Genomic DNA, 12807 nt, shown 5'->3' on the forward strand with positions numbered 1-12807 from the left:
TCCCTTAGCATGTTGCTCAATGCCTAGGCCCTTCCGTTGCAAAATACTTCCCTTACCTCTTACGATGGGGGGTTTATATAAGGGAGAGGGGATCATAATTTGGGGGGGGGGATGCGGGGAGAAGGTGGTGTGGTGGTGGCCTTACGCACCCACCACTTGTCTCTGGGGTGGCATGCTGGCCAAGGGGGACACGGGGAGAAGATGGTGTGGTGGTGGCCTTAGCCACCCACCACTTGTCTCTATTGTGGCATGCTGGCCAAGGGAGGGGGGGAGGTGGCACACGTGTGCCCCTTGCCCCCATAATTCTCATTGTCATCTCCAACATCCCGCTCATCTCCAGCTTCCTCCCTTTCGCCGACTCCACTCCCTCTTATTGTTGCTGATGACAGGGGAGGGGTGATATTTTTTTTTGATTATTTTATAAAAATTGGGGGGGCGAGTCTTATGGCAGCAGCATCGAGTAGGGATATTAGATACTCTCCCCCTTAGAGTACTCAAGATGTCCTCATCTTGGAAAAACTGGGAAAGACAAGCATTAGTGGGGTTTAGGACCTGTGGGTTAAGACCCATCATGCGTCCCATGTGCTACTCTGATCACTCATAAACATGCTGTCTTTTGAAACATCAACTTATTGTATTAGATCTATCTGAGTCTGGATTACAAGTGAAGAGTTTATTGTAGTTACATCTCATGGATATCCTCTAGGTTTTTCCTAAGTACCTTGTATATTCTAGATCACTAAAGCTTGTACACTTCCATCCCTTGTAAGTTCAAGTTCTCTTTGAGTTTTGTTGGGACAATTGATGTAGTTATGTCCAATGTTCTAGCACTCGGAGCATTGTTGTTTAGGGTGCTTTGGACATTCCCTTTTGAAATGACCTAGCTCCCTGCAATAGAAACAATGCAAAGCTTTATCACTTGGGGTTGCACGGTTCTTAGTTGTCCTTGGCAGGAGTTTTTTCTTTAGACCAAATTTTCCTAGGATCCTTTTAGCAGATTGAAGTGGATCTTTATCTCGGAAACTATGTTCCTAGATTGTCCTCTTCTTAGTTTGGGACTGAGCTCCATGGACAATCGGCTTTGCTTGTAATACTAAAGAATACTTCCAAGCTTTGACATTCTGGAAACACCCAATCCATATTCATTGAGAAGAAACGACTTAAGAGAATTTCATTACAAGTTATAACTATCATTCCTTGCCAGAGTATCTCTAATCATTTACAAGTTCTAGGCTCAAAATAGATGCAACTCATATTACTCAAGTTAACTATAATTACAAGAGTAAAGTTTATTCCAATACAAGTTGTATTTCATGTCGACAAAATTTCTAGGATTTCTAATCATCCTGAAGAGGTGTTGTAGGTTCTAGGTCTTTGTCTTCATTTGATTCCTCTATATATCCATAGACTATACTTGTGTAGCTTTATTTTCTTGGAGGCTCAATGTCTTTTGGACTTAGATCAGGGCAGTCTACTTGGATGTGTCCTAGCTCATTACAATGGAAGCATTGACCATAGGGATATCTCCTACGGATGTGCCCTATCTCTTCGCATGTGTGGCATCTCTTGTCCTGATCTCGAGAACCATCTTTATCACAATTGCCCAATTTAAGTTCTTGGATGATTGGCTTTGCTCGAAGTAATGCATCTTGCAAGTCCATTGGGCACATAGTTTCAAGACGGTGGTTCAGAGGAGTGTTCAAGCCATGAGAAAACTTGGATACTTGCTGCGCAATATCCATAGGCAGTGCGTATTTTAGTAGGGTTACAAACTTTGAGTAGTAAGCTTCCAAGGTTAATTCTAGCTACTTGAGCTTGAAGAATTCATTCATCTTCAAAGTTTGGTAGGGTTGGCGGAAGGTATCATCTATGTACAACATCTTTCAGCTGAGCCCAAGTGATAGCGGCTTCGAAAATACCTTAATATTTTCACCATTGCTTCCACCATATCCGAGCCTGGCCAACTAGCTTAAGTTTGGCTATCATTGCTTGATTCATGGAAGTAGTTCCCAAAGTAGAGAAATAATCATCTCAATCCATATCTCCGCTTCTGCTATGATGTATATCCCTTGTCAATCAAACTCAGGTGCCTTAATTTGCTTAAGAAGGAATTTCTTCTCTTGCATGTTAGCATTCGTGGGTGCAAAAGGTGCCTGACAATAAAGCCATACTGCTTAGGTTATTTTGTTTAGGATATGTCTACCAACCACACATTAAGCAATCACACATCATTACAAAGTTTAGCCCTGATACCAACTGTAACATGCCCGGCTATCGACTCCAAGCATGTTTTTAGCGGTCCATCGAGAGATGAGTCTAAACGATGCTACTCGGCACTCCCATGGAATGTTAGGGGGTTTTTCGCCTATGGTTTCCCGAGTCTGCCGAACCCGAACCTACTAGGATCGACCTGAAATTTGGGTTCCGACAAGGTCTCATGATAGCATTCTAGCATTGAGTTATGGACATCCTACTTTACACAGAGATACCCAAGCAGAAGCCGACCCATACCGCACTTGGTTCAAAGAGAATGGGAAATGAGAGGGTTGCATTGCTCAACCTCTCTACCTGTAGGGCATAATCCCATTATGGTCCCCGAAAACGGCATGAATCGGGGTTCTAGCCTAACAATTCCTAAAGGTCAAACGTCGGTAAACCTTGTGAGAAGCCTTCTAGTTTATCGAGACTACCCTGTTGTAGGATGGACCCATCGGGGTTCCGCCCACCCGCTTCCCTTGATAGCTTTAGTTTTCTAATTAGGTCCTATCATGTTTATGTGTGACACTCAATATTAGCTTCCTTAATTAAGCCTTTTAGGGAATAGGGTTTGTTCGCATAAGTTATGTCACAGACATGAATACAGACCAAGCAGTCCTTTGACAAACAAGTTCCTTACATTATCTCAGGTTAATCTTTGTCTCCTACCCATACATGAGAATTATATATCCACTTGTCCAAAAGAAGTCCTGATCCAAATCACATGGCATCAAAATTTCTATCCTTTATCTAGAATAGGATCTTCCAACACCCTAGACATTGGGCTCACGGCAGTCTGTAGCTCCGTTTCGGACTCGGCAAGGGTGTCCAGAGCTCCACTGATCCCAAGCGACCTAGGAGTGAGACACACTTTCTGTGGGGTTGGCCTTTTCACCACTCGACCTTCGGCCTGTGAATCGAACAGTGCCCTCTCGAGTTGAAATGTGATATGACCTTGGAGATGATCCACCCGTGCAAAATATCCTTCCTTAATTAATCCAATTAAGAATAAAGCAGAATCAAGGCAATCAGCCTAATATCATATTCCAAGAAAACATTCCTTTATTTCTATGGCAACTTGTCATCACAGACCCCTGCCATGCATTTACCATCAAGCACAAGCACTTGGAACAATCATCTAGATCACATTCCAACAATCCATTTAATGCAAAAGCATATAGAATATTATTTTATCAATCAATAAAACAATGGTAACCTTTTCCAAACATTGCAGGAATAGTCGCGATAACCTTTCCCTCGCGTATTTGCTCTCCCCCTTGGGATCAGGTGCAGTTTCATATAAAATTTACTTAACACACCCTTCTTTCGGCTAAGGCATTAGGGGTTTTAACATTGTACCTGACGTAAGTTCTGTAGGTCACTTGCATTGTTCGATAACCCAACCCTAAATTGGGTTGGTGGGAGTCGTAGTTAAATAGGTGGATCTTAAGACATCTCAGTTCCAATCCTCATGGCTAATTTCTTGTACTAGCCCCTAGTCAAGCCATGAAGCAACATGAAATCATTCCCATATGTAAATACTTGATAAGATAAGTGCTAGATAATCTTAGGTAACTTGAACTCTAACAGGCCTTCCATTGAACTAGAATCTAGTGTTCCTTGTTATTTGGGCCCTTAGCCTAGGTACTTTCGAAGTACTCAAGCTTTAAACTAGAACCTTCTATTTCCTGAATGTTAATGTCATATTCTTTTGTCAATTATGCTAGTTGTAAACCTTGACTATGCTTTAACTTAGCGCTTGTATGCACAATCTTCTAGTGTTATTCCTTTAGCGATTATACCATTCTTAACCCTTGACTAGTTCCTCCTTGCAATTGTTGTATCAAAAAATAGGCCGTATGCAACTAAATTGGGTTAAAAGGAACAATTGGAATGCCAAATTATAATGCTAGGAATAGGTCCAAGCCATTTGTGCATACCGAAGTGATATAGCCTATGACTCACGAATAGGAAAGAAAGCAATTAATACCTGGGTATTCGGAGATGGCTTAACCATATCCAATGTTGCATTCGAATTGACAATATTTCTCGGACCGATGGCTCCACTACTGGGATGCGGGATTTCCATTGGTGTGTGTCATCCTCCGCTTTGGGGCCATACTTCGGCTTGTAAATCTCTTTCTTCCCTTTCCTTGTTGGAGAGATGGTGTGCGGGTGACCTCCTTCTATCACCATGGGGGGGTTAGGCTTGTGGATAGGAGGGGGGGTTAAACACGTGTGGACACCCTCTAAGGAGGGGAAAGGAAGGAGACCCTTCTGGGGGTCTCTCTTTCTCTCTTTTTCCTTCTCTTTCACCTCTTCCTTCCTCTCCCTCTCTCTCTCTCTTCCTCTCTCTCCCTTCTCCTTCTTCTTCTATTCTCCCTCTCCTCTCTTCTTCTTCTCCTCCTCTTCTTCTCTCCTCTCTCTCTTACTCTTGTTCTCTTGTTCTCCTCCTCTCTCTCTCCCTCACTCTATTTCTCTTTCTCTCCCTTAGCATGCTACTCAACACCCAATCCCTTCCATTGCAAAATACTTCCCTTACCTCTTACGATGGGGGGTTTATATAAGGGAGAGGGGATTATAATTTTGGGGGGGGGGGGGGGAGGTGACACACATGTGCCCCTTCCCCCCATAATTTTCATCGTCATTTCCAACATCCTGCTCGTCTCTAGCTTCCTCCCTTTCGCCAACTCCACTCCCTCTTCCTGTCAATGATGACATGGGAGGGGTGGTAAAAAAATCGATTATTTTATAAAAATTAGGGGGGCAAGTCTTGTGGCAGTGGCGTTGAGCAGGGACGTTACAGCTTAAGGACTTGATTCTGCTTTGATTCACATCTTCCATCTCTTGGATCTCCAATCCTTCATCCTGGATTGTCTTTGTATCCTTCTATGGCACTGGAGTGCTCTGCAATGTAGTGTCCTATACTGTACTACTTCATGGCTTTGTTGAGATCTTAAGCTTGATACATTTTTTAGGTGGAAATTTTTCTTTTGGAACCTTATGTTCTCTTTTCTTGACTCATGTTATTGTACCTACTTTCAATTCTACCAGATTGGAGGTAGGCTCTTGACTCTTTTGTTGGTTATCCATGGCATTAGCCTTTATAGTGGCTAGAACTAGGACAATCTTTAGTAGTGTGGCCTTCTCCCTTACATCAACTATAGAAGGACTTGTATAATCAATGGATCTTCTAGGGTTTGGACAATTTGGAAAGATATAACCTTTCTCTCCACATATGTAGTATTCCACTTTTGATCTCTATCCAGCACTAGATTGTCTTCCTTTGTAACTTTTGGCGGGGGACCTCTTTGGATTGAAAGGACCAAACTCTCTAAGCTTGGCTCAATGTATTGCATTGTCATCTTGGATTCTAGAAATTTAAACCTTCTTCTTTATCTTTCTTCCTTCTGTCATGCATCTCCTTTATAGAGCACATGTCCTTTGCATGGTTCTTTCTTAGGTAATAAGAAGAATTGAAGGATCCAAGAAGGTTGTCTTTGAAGTACATTCAATGGCTAAATGTTCTACTTGATGGAACTTTCCACACTAAGTGTTTGATCACATGACATCTTTTCTTGCTCTTACAATGTTTGATAGATTGGAAGTATTCACTGTTTGAGTGTTTATAACTATTCTATAATCACATCCATCACCTTCTTCTTGATATTTTCAACTGGGTTAGACAAGTAATTCTTCAATTTTTCTCCTCTCCAAGAGCACTTGTAGTGGGGTTTTGGAGAGTCTCTGTCATGACCTCATAGACTAGTTGGGTTAATGCTGAGGGTACTCTATTTTGATTCTGACTTAGTGCTTTTGTTTGGACTATTGGCTATTGATTCTAGTTGGTAGGGTTCCAATGTTGTTGTAATTAGTCATTTGGGGAATTGTTTAAGACCACTGCTATTATGGTTAAACCATCATTTGAGGCACCATTTCTGGCCACTTTGGATTCGATGCACTGTACTGCACCATTGTATGATCTGCGGGGCAAGGATAGGGAACTATCCCTAGGACTGGATTTGGTGGATACAACACTTCTAGCATTGGAGGAGATAGAACTCCTCTTCTTGAGATCATAGATAATCTTGCTTCAACTTCATCATATAGTCTTGCACCTTCCACTGCAGCTTGTAGATTAGCTAATCTTCTCAATTTCATAAAATTTCAAACCTTTGGTTGTAAGCCTTTGAGGAAGACTCCCTTCAATATGCCTTCATCCAAGTTACGGTTGGTCCATCACTTCAGTATGGATTCCATTCCAGAGACATATGCTTCTATTCATTCTTGAAAGGATGACTCAAATTAATGAAATCCTCTCACATCCACTCTTCAAAACCTTCAGGCTTGAATTTAGTGAGAAATGCTACATTCAAGTTGTCCCATATCCCAAAATTTCTTACTGCTTGTCTTTCATACCACCATTGAAATGTTGTGCCTTTGAAAGTGGCAAAGAATATCACCAATCAATGCTCTAGGATTTTGGCATTGTTGGCCACATAGGCTACCATAAACTTGGCTACATGAAGATCGGGGTCTTTGTTGTACTCTCCCTTAAAAATTGACAATAAAGCTATATTCATTGGCCTACCACATCAACATTTTCAAAATTGATTTGGTTGGGAAGGGGACCTTGATTCACCACTAGGAGTTCTATGAAGAGTGCTGCAATGGCGTTAAAGGAGGCTTCTCTTATTAGCTTATTCTCATATTTGAGATTTTCCTTTTCTTTTCTTATGTACCTTTGGATTTGTTCTAGTGCTTGGCTCTTTATCATATCATTCATCAAGAAGATGGCTCCACCCACCTTGTTGGTACTCCACAAAAGGGAAACAAATTGGCTTTACTCTTTGGAAGACTCTCTTGTCAATATCTCTTCTACTTTTTTTTTTCACAATCTCCAAATTCTTCTTTCATACCACTATAGAGAGGAAGGTATTCTATCATGAAGGTATCAAAATTCATTCTTTTAAGAATTACCATAGTGCCATCGTTTTGATAGTACGAACTCTTGAGGGTTTCAATGGTGGAAGTTATGAAGAACACTCTGTCTACTAACTTCTAGTGGGTTACCAATTAGACAAATAGAAGGTTGTCAGTACACCAAGTGTCCCACATGTTTTACTATTATGTGTTCACAAACAAGTCCTAGCTCTTTTCCTTCTGATTGTTGTGGACCTCCACTGACTACAACTCCTAGAGCTTCTTCACAATCCCCCACTTAATAATGTATGGAAGCTCTTCAATGAAAGCTAAGTCTTCCATTGATGAATTTTTTTTCTATTTTTGCTTCTTTAATTTCCCAAGAGGAGATAGTTGGCTAGAATGATACATATCTATGTAGCTTCAGAATATAGTGGGCGCAGTCTATCACACAAAGAATCCGTATCAAGATAGTGATGTGTTTCTACCATTGAGGGATGAAATTCTTGTAAAAATTAGCTTTGGAAATGAAAATGTTCAACTCTTCAAGAGTAGCAATAATTCTACACTCTTCTATTGATTTTCTTTCTCTTTAATAGCACCACTACTCCATTTTCAACCTTTATTGGATGCTTGTTGATGGAAGTTTTTCCTAGCTATGCACCAAAACATAGAGCTATCTAGAGAACACTAAAGAAATGTGAAAAATATTGCAAGAAAATCTATTTTGTCATACCAACAAGCTTGTTTTTCATGCTTTCAAGAAACCACAAGAAGAAAAAGAATACTAGGAACATGAATTCTCTACAAAACATCATAAACAATTCCTCCCATGGATTTATGACAACTTATTCTTCATATCCATGAAGCATAAAGGAAATTAACACAAATGAATGCTCAATATTGAATGGAAATGATCACATAAGCTTTATTATTCATGATTCATAGTCTTTTTTCTTCAATCTCTCACATAATCTCTCATAGATATAATGTTTTTACATAGAAAATTTGCTATCTTTTGCTCAATCTCTCTCACACATATGGTCTCAATTACTTATATATCATGGTACTCATCCAATGCAATATAATAACACTCAAGAATCCTATCTTGCTCATGGAGCTTTCCTCCAAAAGATATGCATGATACAAAGAGACACCAAAGATACTACAATGACCTTTTAGAGTTCACTACTATCACTTTCACTTCAATCTTCACTTTTAAGTCTTCAACATATATATATTCACTTCTTTGAGCTATAAATAACTTTCATTCTTCTCTTTCTAAGATTAGAAAACTTTTCCAATCTAAACATTCATCCCATAGAACACTCATAGAAACAAACAGAAGACAACAAAAGACATATAGAAGCTCAACAAAATACTATAAAAGATCAATACAACATCATAAAATCTTATAGCTCAAACCAAATCCATTCAAACTCAACAAAAACCATTCAACAAATACTCACACTCAAACCAAAAAATTCACAATCTCAACCTCTCAAATAGAAAGAAAACAAACCAAAACAAGCATGTTAATACAAAATAGACATACCACAAAACCTAACATAACATCATAACTTTAACCACAAATCAACATGAGCTTCTCAAATACATTCAATCCATCCCAAAACACTTCAAAACCGTCAATTTCATCACAAACTCAATCATTTAGTACCCAAAAATAACAAAAAATCAAGTCATTTCAATCTTCAATAGTATTTTAATGTTTGCTACACGTAGAGTCCTAGATTTGGTACTATGGATAGTACCAAATTTGGTCATTTCAATATTCAATAGTCTTTAAACTTTTAGTACTATAGAGTTCCAAATTTGGTACTATGGATAGTACCAAATATGGTACTCTAAAGATCCAAAGTTAGTACTATTAGATAGTGGATGCTATTGATAGTACCGAATTTGGTATTGTTGTTAGACGATAAGTATATGTTTAGTTGCAAATTTGGCATTCTGTGACATTGGGCTTCTATCAGATTACAAGAAGCATAAGAGAAGAACAAAAAACAAACTTCTCTAATTTAAAAAACCACATGGTTGGATTTTTGGCATTGGAAGAAGTTGCCATGGATATTTACTATTAGTACTTTCTACCACTCTTTGGTGTTATCTATTGTAGAATTGTTGCATCTTGATCATCTTCATCATCATATGACATGCTATTAGTAAATGCTTTCATAAACCTCAATAGATACTTGAGTCTACTTTGACATCTGGGGGGGATAGGCTCCATGGGAAACTTGATTGCTCTTACAAGGTGTGAATAGGTCATAATTGTCAAATATACATGGTCTAGAAGGCTATATGTGTCAATCTTGCCTTCAATTTGGCCATAGTATAAGCCTTCAATCGCTTTACCCCATTGCCTGATTCATAGTTCTGATGTATTTGATCACATAGAAATCTTCATCTTTCTCTATTGTCTTTACTATAAACTTGCCTCCGATGGATAGAGCTCACACAAATGATAAGGGTTTCCTTCATAAATGGACATGTTTGAGCCATTTTGCATCGGCAAATCAAAACCAAAACTATCAATGTCTCTAGCATCATCATTCTCCTCATCATTACAAGCATCCTTTGATTCTAGGATAGGTTGGATGATGAGATATTTCCTTTTTTCTATGTGTTGCTAGTTTTTGCATCTTCTCCATTGTCCACAATTACATGGATCACAAAAACACATGAGTGGTTGATAAGGTAAAGCACATGGATTATCCTCTAAATATCCATCAATGTAATGAAACAAGTGTGAGTCTGCAACAAACTCACAATCCCATTGGTCATTGCATTGCACATCATCCTTGGAAACTAGCCAAAAAAATCTTTGTGTACTACATTTATACACCTTATCTCCATGTCGAAATGTCTTATTTAAATAATTGACTACATGAATTGCATACTTCATAGGCCAACCATGTAGTTTCAATTGCTTGTGATTAGTGAGGGTTCTCTTATGATTGGCCTAGCTCCATCGTGCTCCCTTTTCCATGTCTTATATTGAGAAGTCTACAAACTTGTCAAGTGGTAAAACCTAGCTACAAAGTAGAAAAGTCTTTGAGCTTTGGATTGAGATGTTGCGCTATCCGATCATACCTAGTACCATTGTAAAGAATGTCCTTTGTGTTTCAACCACTTATCATGGAGAAGAAAACAATATTGTACAAAGAGAGTACTATGCAACTTATCATTAGGTATATAAAAATGGAGTGTCTTTTCCATAGCATCTCCAACATTCTTGACATAAGTTATATGAACAAGTATTGTAACTTGATTAGACCACCAGTACATGGTTGTATCTCATTTTGCATCTTAATGAGCAATTCTTTGCAAAGTCAATAACTGAAACAACAACATTAGATGGAAAATTCATCAAGTCCTATTTAGACTACTATGCATGCCATTGGAAAATGGAGTTGTGCTTGATGATGAAGCACATAATATGAGAGGAGAATAGGTCAATAAAAGTAGATCTTCTCATCTGTTGTACCACCAAGTCCTTTCTTTTCTTCTTAGCCCCACATGCATCCACTTGCCTTGTTGAGACATCTATGAAGATCTTCATAGTCATGTCCCTACTATCCACTAGAATTTTATTATGACACACTGTCAACCTCTTAACTTCACATCTAGCACAATCCTTGAGCAAGCATTTTTTTGCATGGCATTTTGAATCAAGAGGCTTTGGACACATAAGTGATTCTCACATATTAGTGATGCTATGATATACTGATTGGTTTGCCAAACATTGACCTAGATTATCATTTCTATGAAATAGACAAAACATGTGCATAGATGATCCTTTCCATGGTGCTCAAACTTGTTCTACTTCATCACATTAAATATATTATTAAATTATATCAGTTGGATATGATATACATAGCAATATGTATATCACTCCTTCAATTTTTTGACAAAGTAAAGATTTAATGACTCAAAGCATCTAAGAGATATTTGTACTTTTTGATGGGCCATTTTGAATCTTTGGTACAACTCAACCTATGACATTGAACATTCAAACTCATGAGGTTAGTTTTTCATTTAAAATAATCATTAGAAATGTGCTAGAACAACTAGATACCCTTATATGGTAATATTCAATATAGATTTTTTATGAATGTTGGATATAAGAGTTTTCTCAACATTACTTATTGATGATTGTAGGTTGTCCTGAAAAGTTGGATGAACTAGGAGCTATTTGAATAACTCTCTCTCGGCACTTGTTGTGAGCCCTAGTGTTGCTTGTGCCTGAAATTTCCGATAGCCGAACACATTTGCTTTATTTACTTTGCTTTATGATTGAAGTTGGATCTTTCTGCTTGCTACTTTATTTTTCTTTTCATATTTGTTTTCTTTTCTTAATAGCCTGGTACTCACACATAGAAGTCATCTTGCTAACACATTGTTTCATCATGGGGACATTTTAATTCCTCTCCATTGTTTGATATGTGGATTTAATGGCTTGGGAAATATCAATGTTGGAAACACCTTCCATATTCTCACTTGGCTGATTGTTTCAAAATGGGAAGTTGCCATGCAAATTATCCATGTTGAACTAATCAATGGGAATGTAGAGAGGGAAAGAGGTATGGGACATGTAACTGAAGTTGAACGAGAGAGAGAGAGAGAGAGAGAGAGAGAGAGAGAGAGAGAGAGAGAGAGAGAGAGAGAGAGAGAGAGAGAGAGAGAGAGAGAGAGAGAGAGAGAGAGAGAGAGAGAGAGAGAGAGAGAGAGAGAGAGAGAGAGAGAGAGAGAGAGAGAGAGAGAGAGAGAGTGTGTGTGTGTGTGTGTGCGTGCGTGTGTGTAAATAATCATGGGGAGGTGGAAAATAATCTATTACAATCCAAATGCTTTTTTAAAATAAGGAAAAAGAGATGCCATATAATACTAAACAAGAAATCTATTTTGACACGTGCTCTACCAAAAAGAGGTAATGTCCAAACCATGCTTTCACCCTATCACCTTGCTTGTGGAGTTTGCTGCCCTCCCTATGAAATATCTCACTTTACTAGTGATGGGTGCTACTGTGGATATGGTGGTAACCACTTGGAGATATTAGCTATAGTGGAAATGAGTATATTGGTCATGTTATATGTTGTCCTACTAGCAATGCATCTCCCCATCCTACTAGCAATACTATAGGTGGACCTTATTTCCCACTTTGGTATTATTCTGCACCACTTCTATCATGCATTTGCTATCCATGATTTAGGTTGTCATGTAAGTGCTTCTAAATTTATCAATAATCCAAGAAGAAATCATAATGGTCATTGCTACCTTTATCAATATGAATATATTCATCATGGTTTTATGTTGATTATGCTAGTATAATTATTGTGATCATAGACTATGATGGGTATGATTGTCTTGATGATATCAATGACCATGATTGTGATTGGTGTACAAACTATTGCGATCATGGATCTCATAATCTCAATGCTAGTATGTTATTTATCTCATATTAGTGTTCAATTTGAAGTTTTTGATATGTTTATTATTGCAGCCTTGATCATTTGGGATCATTTCTCTTACATTTATCATTGGATTTTAGCTCCAATCCATATGACTCTCCTCCCCCCACTACTATGACAAAGAAGAGTAGAAAACTTC

This window comes from Lygodium microphyllum, chromosome 17 (genome assembly GCF_053477565.2).
Source record: "Lygodium microphyllum isolate KBCC chromosome 17, Lygodium_microphyllum_v1.1.10, whole genome shotgun sequence".
Taxonomy (NCBI): domain Eukaryota; kingdom Viridiplantae; phylum Streptophyta; class Polypodiopsida; order Schizaeales; family Lygodiaceae; genus Lygodium; species Lygodium microphyllum.